At 42.0% G+C, this 12,032-nt stretch overlaps 2 pseudogenes; one reads left to right on the plus strand and one right to left on the minus strand.

Moving 5' to 3' along the window:
* Nucleotides 1-445: 445 nt before the first annotated feature.
* On the minus strand, nt 446-565 carry LOC136650287 (5S ribosomal RNA; annotated as a pseudogene).
* A 10,159-nt stretch (nt 566-10,724) lies between these two features.
* Nucleotides 10,725-10,838, plus strand: LOC136650017 (5S ribosomal RNA; annotated as a pseudogene).
* Nucleotides 10,839-12,032: the final 1,194 nt, after the last annotated feature.

The following is a 12,032-nucleotide window of genomic DNA, read 5'->3' on the forward strand; positions in this document are numbered from 1 at the left end:
TACTTTCCAGGGACATTCCAGCCAAAGTTAACCTTTTATTCTCCTTCCTTCTGCTGCAGCCTGGTTCTGCTTGGCAAATGCTTGCAAAGCAGGTCTGTTTTTTGAAACAACAGGATGGGACCCTCCGTCCCAGGCTACAATTCAGTGCACCATGACTTAAGAAGAATACCCATGGAAAGCAGTGGGTCTACTTCTGAGTAAAAAGGGCTGCAAATATATGCAGCTGCATCTCTCTGCTGTGAATTGAATTGCACACTCTCAGTTATGTGTTATATGCTGTATGTAGAGCTTCTGGCTTAACACACCAGACACCTTAAAGGTGGATTTGATTCATGGTTCAACCTTTTTCACTTGCATATCCCTTGGCAGCCCATTTCCATAAACTGTACCCTTCCTATGTTTGTAGAGTGGTTGGCAACCTTCAGTCCCAAAAGACTATGGTATAAGCCTACAGCATCTGGTATTCCCAGGCAGTCTCCCATCCAAGTACTAACCAGACCTGACCCTGCTTAGCTTCTGAGATCAGATGAGATCAGGCATGTGCAGGGTAACAGTTGCTGCAGACTTTTTTTTTTTAACTACTAAAATGTTTGTAATTAGTAAGACAAGCCCTCATCTCCTCCATATGAAAGCCCAGACTTCATGTATTCATCACATATTTTCTCTTTTCATCTGTTTGAAGAACTTCCTTTGCACTGTTTTGCACCAGAAGTGTGCTGAGAAATTATGGGTGATTGATCACTTTCCATATTATGTTTCAGTTTTTTTACTGTGCTGGTTTTCAATCACTGGTTCATACATGAATTGATGACCAAAAACTAGCTATTGGTGGAGCTTTCACAGCCAACTAGCTACCTCCCTTCCAGGCCGTTCATTCTGGAGCATGGCCTGCCTTTTTCTCCCATTATTCCATTCTTTTTCAAGTTCCCCTAAAGGTCCTGTTGAGTGTCCCTGGCAGTACATGAATACCAGGTTGGGAACCACTGGTATGTTGTTTACAGTGCACTTACTCTGATAGTGTTTACAAAAAGGTGGTGAAGACCAGAATTTAAAAATAATAAAAATGTATCTTATGATCTTTTACTGTGTTTTTAATAAATTAGAGACTACAGTTCTTAGGTAACAATTAGTGGTAGGTTATTTTTCAGGATCTGGCCTCAGGTAAAATCAGACAAACCTATAGTCAGACACCCCCCTAAGTTTAACCCCCCGACTTATCTGAGGTCATAGAAAATTCCATGATTGTTGGCTCAAAACTTGCCCTCGACTTATCTGTGGGGTCAACTTATGGGCAAGTGTCTGCGGTAAATCTGGATCATCCAAGCCTCACTGACCACCGCACCACATTATCTCTTTGCTGCTACTACTATTACTGTACTATTACACTATATACTGCTATTACATCATCATCATGACCATTTCGAGTATGTGCTTTTGACAGGATTTTAAGGGGACTGAACATCAACAGTGCAGAACTCAATCTGCTTTGCTCAATGAAGATGCCCTTTCCATTTAACTGGTTTTGCAACCTTTTGTTGCTGCTGAGCACTGGCAAAGAATTCTAATTTATTTCCTATCTCTGGGAAGACTGAATTGCCCCTTTTGTCCTTAGCCAAGGCAATCATGAAGACAACAGAAAATACAGCCTCCAGGTGACTCACAGGATTGTGTGGCCATAACCATATTAGATCTCCCAGAGTCCTTAACATTTACTGTCTGTACAGCCGAGGATTTAGTTTAAGCTCCTGCTGCTACTCCCAAAGACCTTAATGTGAAGGGACCTGATTGTATCTGAAATGCCTCTTTTCATTCTTGTCTTGGTGGATATTTCTACACAGAGATCCCTTGTTCTACTGGAGTTCCTGTCTATTCTGGCATCCAGCCTCTGTTCAGCCATATGCTAGGTAAGGGATCAGCTACTAGAGGCTCCAGAGCTAAATCCACCTCTTGAGGAGTGGTAGGTTCCTCCTTCCCAGTTGCCCAGAGGCAAGAGGCTTGTATGGGCAGGGAGGCTGAAGCAAAGGAATTCATGGCTTCATGTTTTGCAGGGAGAGCTCTCCCCCATCCCCTTTTCAGACCAGCCTTCTTGTAAAAGTTGTTTCTGACAGTACTCAGGTGTGCAAGGCAAACAGGCAAGGGAGGAGCAGGGCCAGGCTAAACGGGCAGCAGAGGAAGCTTGCGCTGCCACTGTTCTCCCTGAAGTTGCTTCTACTCCTCTGCTCTTTCTCATTCCTTTCACTTTGCCTGCTCAGCCTCTTGACTGTAGACTCATCCTCTTCTCTTATTTTTTTAAACATTTTCATCCCAGTGCACTTTATTCCATTTTCTATGGCTATGGTGGTTCTTCTGCTATGCCAGTATTCCATCCTAGTGCAAGACTGCAAGATAGTTAACAATTTTCCTCTTTGAATGCCTGCCTTGAATGCCCAGCTGGGAGAGAAAGTGAGGTAGAAATCTGTAAATAAATAAACAAACTTGTTGGTTTCCCACTGGAGGCACATAAATGTGCAGTGCTTAAAAGTCTAAGATGCATCCATAAATGTCTTGGAAAGGAGATGATCCTTATATACTTTGCCCCTCACTATCCAGATCCACTGGTGATTTATGTGCTTGCTTATCAACTGTTACCCTGCAAATGCCCGATCTTGGAAGCTAAGCAGGGTCAGGCCTGGTTAGTACTTGGATGGGAGACCACCCGGGAATACCGGGTGCTGTAGGCTTATACCATAGTCTTTCGAGACTGAAGGTTGCCGACCAGTATCCCTATCTGTGATCCACTTTTAGTCAGTCACTGTATATGACAAGCTACACCTCCCTCCTGCCTGCCATGTGAAGTAGCAAGTGTAGATTTTTCTGGCAAAGACAGACAATTGATGTAAGCACAGCCTTAGTTTCCAAGGTGCCAGCACTCGTCGTCCTTTTGCAACAATGGACTACCATGGCTCCTCTTCTGCTAAGACAGGATAATCAATAAGTGTTCGTTTGTTCAAATTTAAGTGCTGGCAGTATCCCTTTCAGCTTATTCAGCAAGCAAGAATCAGCCATAAAAGTCGTAGGCTGTACTTTATCACGGTCTTGGCCTTGGAATTTGCTGAAGCCTGTGCCAGGGGAAGTGATCCCTCCAATAAGCAACTTGAGGATGGAAAGATACAACAAGAAGTGGACCTTTTATCCCCGTATCCCATCCAAAATATTTTTACCCTGCATTTCCCCTCCTCGGGGTGCGCATTGGGTGGTGATATTATAAAGGTACTGAAGGCTGAATAACCGAGCCATTCTTCCTATGACTTCCTCCTTTGCCGTTCTAAGCAAATAGGTAGGCGAAGAGTCATGGACTTTGTGAATTGGCTGATGATCCCACAAAGCCATGGAAGCCTGATTATCCCACCCTGTCTTCTTGGGGTTTTCTCTGTTGTTCCTTGAAAGAAGGGATGTTTGATGAGTCTTTTAGGTTAAAGATTGCAGGTTCCCTGACCACTCTGTTTGTCTGCCTGCCTGCTTGTCTGAAGTAGTATTTGGCACTATTTCTCTTTCCTGTGCTGGAAAAGCAGCTCAGGAGGAAAAGGAGACCAGAGAGAGACAGATGCATATGCTTAACTGGATTTCCTTAGCTGGATTTACTATTGTATTTCCTCCAGAGGACCACATGGAAAGAGATAGCTTCCTCTCTCATAATACTAGCAAGAGGCAGACCACAGGAAGTGGTTGTTGGCACAATGCATTATTAGTTGATGGACCAGACTGCCACAAGATGTAGCGATGACCACTATTTTGGAAGGTTTGGATAAATGTATGCAGAGTAGGCTATCACTGACTACTAGTCATAATGGTTATAGAACCACTAGTGGTCAAGGCACTGAGTACCTGTAGCTTGGAAGCAGTAGTGGGAGTAAGCAATTGCCTTCATGCCCAGTCTGCAGACTTCCCAAAGGCACTACCTTGCTGATGGACTAAATGGACCTCGGGTCTGATTCAGAAGGGCTCTTAAGTTCTTGTACTCATATTGAACTTTACAGCACAATCCTAGACCTGCCTACACAACATAGACGGGCTGCCTGCAGCTCCTTGGGGGAAGGGGACTTTTGTCCCCTTACCCAGGTAAGGAAAGTAGAACTGCAATGTGGCTACTCGATTCTGTTGCAGCTCTTTAGCTGGCACAGAATCAAAGAGTCCCATGTTTGGCCATGCAGCCCAACACGGGGCTCTGGATTCAGTGGAACTCAGCTCTGCTGGATTTCTGAAAGTGCAGTTTAAGACCATGAGGAAGCCTCAGGAGTCGGTCCTACGATTGCGCAAGGTTCTGTTGCGCTCCAAAAGGAGGAAGGGGATGACTTTGCATGGGGGATGACTTTGGGGGGGGACGGCTTTGCGGTCCTTTGCCCTGGGAGCAGGGAGGAGTAAGTCCGTCACTGCATAGTTTCCAGTGCCATTGCAACCTTGCACTCTGCGACGGCTGAAATCACAAAATATTTTTTGTGAATAGTGGTGAATAGTGGTGATTCCACTCAAACATCCTGGCATAGCTCCACCCTGGAATCTCTGAAGTTTTTTGAACACTTCAATTTTTCCCTCTCTGCTTGCAGTATAGATGTAATTGTTTCTAAATATGCTTTTAAAGTAGGAAACTTTCCATAATATATATTTCATATGTACATGTGTATATATAGTTGTACAGTTTTATACTCCAGTAAGTCCCAGAAAACTTCTCTTTATCCAAATTTCTTTGGCTTTTTCATGCCATCATTTTTTCCTTCACTATTGCTTTAGCTGGATTTACTTTTCTATTTCCTCAATGTAAGATGTCCGGGGGTGAGGATTTCTTTTAAAGATGGTGCCAGTTATGCTTGATTGCTCTTATGGGGAAGAAGGGGCTGCTCAGTACAAAGGGAACACTGAGATAAATTTTGGAAAGCTAACTTTCCGATGGATCCAGGCAAAGAATAAATAAAACGTGCCGGACTTGGAATCGCCGCTGATCGTAGAAAGACAAAAATGCTTTCATCTACATGTGGCTGGGTGCACTATCTAAAAGGTTTGCTGATCAAATGCATTTTAAATATATTCTGTTTAAAAGAGACTTTGGGACTTAATCAGGGAACCTGGGTGTCTGAAGCTCAGACCTAACCTACTAGACACTTGGAAAGTAACTTTCTGTTCTTCCTTGCCAACAACCCCTGAATATTCAGCCAGATTTTTAAGGAAGGAAGTGATTTTACAGTCAGTGCCTCTTTTGCTCTGCTGTCAGAGGAAACCAGTGAAATGAAAATGAAGTGATAATACACTGTAGGATATTTAAGTGACCAAAACACAGAGGAAAATGGCAGCCTGGGATTCTCCAGCAGGAGCCCCAAAATAGACACAGACGCTGGAGCCAAAGCAGCTGCCAAGAACAGTGGATTGTGAAATTACCTAATATCTAATTACCTAAAAACCTAATTAAAAGGCAGGGGCAGTGGAGAGCACACCCTCAGACGCAGTTATGATTACAGATTTTCCATCAACCCAAATGTTCAGGGTTGGGCTGCAATATAACTTTATCTCATTCTATGCTTCCATCATTTCTGGGCACAGTTCAAAATGGTGATTTTCAATGCCTTGGAAACAGTGTACCTTAGACGACTTGCTTTCAAAAGGTCCCATTGCCATCAAAGGTGGTGTGTCATGACAGGACCTTTTCAGTGGCGCCTTCCCCTTTTTCTGGAATGCCACCCCAGGGAGGCTCACCTGGCATGATACTGAAGTCCCTTCAGCTCCAGATAATAATGTTGATATTTACTTGGGCCTTGTAGGTTTTCTTTTTTGTTGTAATCCTGGTTTTATGTTGTTTTGTTTGTCTATTCTCCTGTTTTATATATATTTTAATTGAATTGTTCAATTGTGGTTTTAGCTGCAGTTAGCTGCTCTGGGAATCTCTTTTGGGACTAGCGTCTGAGGGATAAGAGTGTCCAAATAAACAGAAATAAGCAAAACTGAAAGACAGTCACCCAATCAGACTTTCTACTAACTCAGTTTTTCCCCCTTTTCTTACTCTCTTTTAACACAGGAAAGTGATTCTTTGCATAAAAATCTGCCAGTTCTCTTAGCTTGCACAACTATCCACAAGACTGCCATTTCACAGGATACATGAATAATCCAGAAGCAATCTGCTGCAGGCATTAAGGTTGTTTAAACACTGTTGTGACAGGAAAACAAACAGGAAAACGAGTTGGCAGGGCGTAAGTGGATGAGACTCAAAAAGGTTATCAAAGATTGGAACCATTGGGTGACCTTCCATAGCCCCCAATCCCCACTGTAAATGTAAAGCAAACAAGACAGAGGTATTAGGTAATTTCACAATCCTCTGTTCTTGGCAGCTGCTTTGGCTCCAGTGTTTGTGTCTATTTTGGGGCTCCATTGGAGAGTCCCAGGCTGCCATTTTCCTCTGTCTCTTAAATATCCTACAGTATATTATCACTTCATTTTCATTCCACTGGTTTCCTCTTTGATAGCAGAGCAGGACAGCGACTGACTGCAAAATCACTTCCTTCCTTAAAAATCTATCTGAATGTTAAAAGGTTCTTGGTGATGGGATTTTTACCAACAGAATAAAAGTCTTTTTTTAAAAGTAGTATTGCAATTTGACTTTTTAAAATCATGGGGAAAGTAAGGTCACACACTGACTATGACTTGCTGTGTGTAATCACACATACTAGTAGTTTACTTTTTAAATAAAACCATTTTTAAAATGTCAATAAAATGGTTGAAACACAAAAATGAAAACAAATGCCAGCCAAGGAAGCTCAGTTATGATGGGTTTGAAGCTGAGTGACAAAGCACATGCTTTGCATATAGAAGGCATCCTATTTATCCATGGATTTGGCCAACTGCCAGTTCTGAACCCGCCGTTTGCTTTACATTTTGCAAACTAGCACCGCCCAGATGGGACTGGACATTGTGTCCAGGAGGTCTTCTGGGTTGTGGGGAGGCTGTGCGTGGTCTCCCCGTGACTCAGCAATTTAACAGGCTCCTTCTGGTTTTAGCAGCCACTTCCAGTTGTTGCATCCGGGAGGTCCTAGTGAGTTGAACCACGGATTTGATTATCCATGGTTTTCAACATTCAGGGCTGCATAGCATAAATTGGTGTGGAACAGGATTGGGTCTAAAGATATATATGCATGTGTGTAGTAACACAATAATCTGTAATCACCAAGATGGCCAACCTACCAAGCGATCAAGCATACTATGGGGCTACAGTTCTCAGGAAATGATTGTCTGCTTTTGTGTGCTGTGTGAAAAGAAAAAGAGAGATGGAATAAGTAAGACCATCCATTCTACCAGGTCATCTTCATTTGGCAACAAGGTATGCATGATTTCCTCTGTTTGTGTGTGTGTGTGTGAAGAACTTTATTATTTACATTACAATATTGAACTAACACAAAATTTTAAAAGACTTCCACTTATCTCTACTACAGGCTTACAAACATACATAATAATAATATCTTTCTTTATAATATTTGGTACAATAAAAATAATAAACTTAAATTAAATCTCTTCTATGAAAAAGGTATGCATGATTTCCAAGAGGCAACGCTTATGCAGATTTACATACTTTGTCAGGAAAAGAGATTAATCTAGGAAAAGGTATTACCTTTCATGCTTCTTATTTTCTTGGATCAGCATTTATTTTCTTGGATCAGCATAGCATGCTTTGTAGATATGACAAAGATAGGAAATGAGGCCTAAGGCCATTTTTAATTAATTTTTTTTTTTAATCAATTTGTTAAAGTTTACAGGGCATAAATTACTGGAGATATTTTAAAATGCTGGAAGTTGTGTGTGTTTCTGCTTTTAATGATCACATCATTTTATTGTCAATACTTTTCATTTATGATATACTTTCAGCCATGGAACAAATAATAAAATTTTAAAACATAGGAGTAAAATGGAACAAAAGATTCCTTTGAAAGATCAAAAGAACACAGAGATACAATGTATCTAAAATGTAATAGTATAACACTTTGCCTAGTTTGAGATTATGGATATGATATCCAAGTGATCTAAAATTTGAATTTTCTACTTTATTATAACTTTTAGGTGGTTTCCTATAAAATTATAGATTATAATTATTTTTTAAAATTTTGTTTATGTGTGTGTGTGCATAAAGTTGAATGAAATATACCATACTGAAATTGATTTTATTAGTATGACATAGGGCTTATCATAAATGTCACCTTCCGATTTAACACATATCACAATAAAAATAGTTGGAGTTTTTTTTCCCAAGACAGCTTTAGAAAGGGATGAGTATAACATTTGAAATTATAAAAGGAAAAAATTATCTGGGCTTATGATTTGAACCAAAAAGTTACAGCTGGTAGTTTTGACCACTGTAAATAAGCCATCACTCCATCTAAATGTATATATTTCTTGCCTTCAGTAGCCATTTACAATGCCCTGGAATATATATTAGGAAATGCCTTCATTATTGACAAGCCTCTGAAAGATGGCTTACTTAGTCTGAGTAATTTCCGATTCACTGGCACTTAGAAGGCAGAAATGTAAAGAAAAGAGCATTCAAATACTGCCAGATCTCAGTCTCAAAAAGGCACTTCTTGGCAAGTTCAAACACCAGTGCCAAGACCCAAGGCTATTGCTCTGCTGCTGTTTTGCTAATCACCTGCTGAACCTCCTTCCTCCCTTGGGATCTTAGATGCTAACCTAGTCTAAATGCACTTGAAATATGGAGGTAATCTACTAGGGCTTCTGAAATGGTACAGGAGGTTTTATCGTGTTCCTTCCAGAAACCACAATTTCATTCTTTCCCTGCCTTCACCCCTTTCCAAGGATGGATGCAGGGCCAGCGTTCAGCGCTCAGCACTGCTGGGCAGCTACCAAGGGCCCAGAGTCCTCAGTAGGCTCTGATACGAATTCGGAAATCACCTCTGTGCCAATATCCTTTGTGCAGAGGTGGCAGTCTCTCCCTTGGGCACCACATACATGGGATGGGGCCAGGGAGGGCCAGTTTGCAAAGGGCTTCCTGAAACCTGAAGGAAGTGCTTCCACACATCCTCCTCCTATCCCATTTGCAAGGAAATAGGGGAGGGCGTGGTTTGGGAAAGCAGTCTTCACCCCTTGCTGTGCCTGAAGCAGTGAGAAACAGATGAAGTTGAGAAATAGGGCTGTGGGGTTGGGGCCAGTGGTGTTCAAATGGTGGGGCCAGGAGGCTGTGGACACCGGGTGCCAAGCTGCAGGGGAGTGACAGAGGCCATCTCCCAATTTTTTAAATCCTGGTATTTTTAAATAATACCATCACATTATATATCTTTTGATGTATAATTTCATGCAGGATGCAATGCAACAAACCATATTGAAACATCTCTATTCTGTCAAATGTTATAGCCAAAAAAAAAACCACAAAAGGAAAACACAACTGCCTTATGTAACAAAAAGTGCATTACCACAGGGAATAAATAGCTTGTTGCAAGCATTCAAGAAAACCAAATGTATTCTTCATAAATGTATGTATGTTTTTCCTTTCTTCTATATTACAACAAAACTGCTTTTGTATGTCTGATGGACCACAAGCACACTGCATATTATCTTGATGGGCATTCCTTCCTATGTTTTATGTTATACTCTCTAACGTTCACTACATATGTGAAACCTACTATATATAAGTTCAATCAAAGAAAATGTTCACTGTCTGCGCTTCTTCTCTGGCCATTATTATTATTCCTTTCATATCATGACTGAAAATTACTGAAGATAATTTTATCATGGGGAGGGTGCCAAAAATTTATGGGCCCTGGATGCCAAATGACCTTCGTATGTCACTGCTTGGGGCAGAGCCAGCCACCCATAAGGTGAGAGGAAACTGATGCTTTCAGCAGCAGGTGGGTGCAGGTGGTATGTGCAGGAGCCTGTTTGGAAATACAGGGCAGAGCAGGGCTTTAGAGGAAGCTGTGAGAAGCACCACCCCACTTCCAAAAACAGAGAACATTTTCTCCTTAATGGAGTTCACCTCATTTCTTGTTCTGCCCCTGCTGTGCCACTCTATTTCCAAACAGAGTGGCAAAACAAAGGAACAAGATAAGGGACAGACAGTTGGTGGACAAGGAGGGGAGGAGTTTCCAGCACCACTGCTAAAGCTTGGGTGGAGGAGGAGAGGAGGCAATCATTGCTGCTGTTTTATGTCGTCAGTCCATCCTGTCCAACCATTGTTACCTCCTTTTGCTCCCTGCTCCTTATTCTAAACCAGAGGTGTCAAACTCATTTCATACAGTTGGTCAAAGCTGGCATTCATGGTGCCTGCTGAGGGCCAGAAATGACATTATTAAGTTGAAAATGACATCATTAAGCAGATGATCGCCATGAATAAGCACTTTGTTCTCACATACAAACTCAGCTTCAGTGACAGAAGAGAAAATGTGCACATCTTGTTCATATTTTCAAGATATGAGAGAGAGCCCAATTATCATGCTGGGAGAACCCAATTATAACAGTGTCCAGAAAAATTGCTTCTGGGGACCACAATTCGGCCCATGGGCCTTATGCTTGACACCCCTGTTCGAAACCATCAGCAGAGGAGGTGGTGGTTGGGGAGACAGGGTACATCTGCTACTATGTGCACAGGAGAAAAACAAGAATAGAAGGATATGGAATTTGTGGGTCACCTCAGGCACTGATCCGGGCTTAGGCTCAACCTGGGTTGAGGAATGGATTGGAACTTCCCAGTCTTCTCTACCTTCTACTGTTACCCTACGCATGCCTGATCTCGTCTGATCTCAGAAACTAAGCAGAGTCAGGCCTGGTTAGTACTTGGATGGGAGACCGCCTGGGAATACCGGGTGCTGTAGGCTTATACCATAGTCTTTCGAGACTGAAGGTTGCCAACCATCTCTACCTTCTGGTCATCAAGCCTGCTGAGCCCTTAGGAAGTGATGATGCTACAACAGAATTATATACTACTTTAGATTGCTCCAGGTTCACCCACAACCTTGTAAAGTGGGCTGCTATTATTCCAGTATCCTCAAGTTGCGGAGGAAGGTTGAGGCTGAAAGTCAGTGGCTTGCTGAGGTTTGCCTGAATAGGTTCACAGCTGAGCTAAAGTCTTAAGCCAAGGACGTCCCTGTTTCATAGCTCACACACTTAGGCTTAAGCAGTGCATCAGGAATGTACAGAAATATGTAAGGGCATGGTTTACCTGGTTCTTTCTGTCCTCCTGACCAGCTATATCTCTCCAATAATGTGCACTTGTAAAACCTCTTGACCTGACTGACACAATTGTACCATCAGTTCCTGCTCCTGCTTATAGAGGACAGGGAAAGCTCTGGTTATTTTTTGAGAATATGGTAACACAGAAGGTTCTATCAGATAATACATCATTGGCACCTTTGTGCTGGACAAGTATTTTTTTTTCTTTTAACACACCAATCTGCAGCTGGCTTGTGGCATTTGATTTAAAGGGAAGCTGTGAACAGCAACACTAAAAATGTGTCCAAGGAAAAAGTAGTTTTTAAATCCAAGATGCCGCAAACCAATCTTTGTCAGTCACACAGAATAATTCACACTTACTACCTGTCTCTGCTGCGGAGCGTTTGGAGATCTTGAAGCCTTGTATACCTCCCTTTAATAAAAAGGAAAAATAAATACTGGATTGTTGTAAGTGAGGTCATAGTTTCTCCATGTCTAGACATCACTGGTAATCGCTGCCTTTATATTACGGCTGTGCTTTCCATGCATTTGAACAAAAAGCTTTTACATTTAGCGGCATCAAATGTGAGAAAATTCCAGACAGTTTTACGACAACATCACAGATGGATTGAGCTGCTGTGAAGGCCTTATAGTGTGTTGGACAATTGGGCCATCAAGCCCAATATTGTCTACCTTCACCTGTGTTTCCAGCCCCAATATCTGAGATGTGGTCTCTTCTCCACTTAAAAGGGTCTCTTAAATGGTAGAGCCCACTCTTTGGATGCACAAGGCCCTGGGTTCAATCTACAACTTGGACTGAAAAGGACACCCACCTAGAGAGCTACAACCAATTAATGTAG

This window comes from Tiliqua scincoides, chromosome 4, assembly GCF_035046505.1.
Source record: "Tiliqua scincoides isolate rTilSci1 chromosome 4, rTilSci1.hap2, whole genome shotgun sequence".
In the NCBI taxonomy this organism is placed as follows: Eukaryota; Metazoa; Chordata; class Lepidosauria; order Squamata; family Scincidae; genus Tiliqua; species Tiliqua scincoides.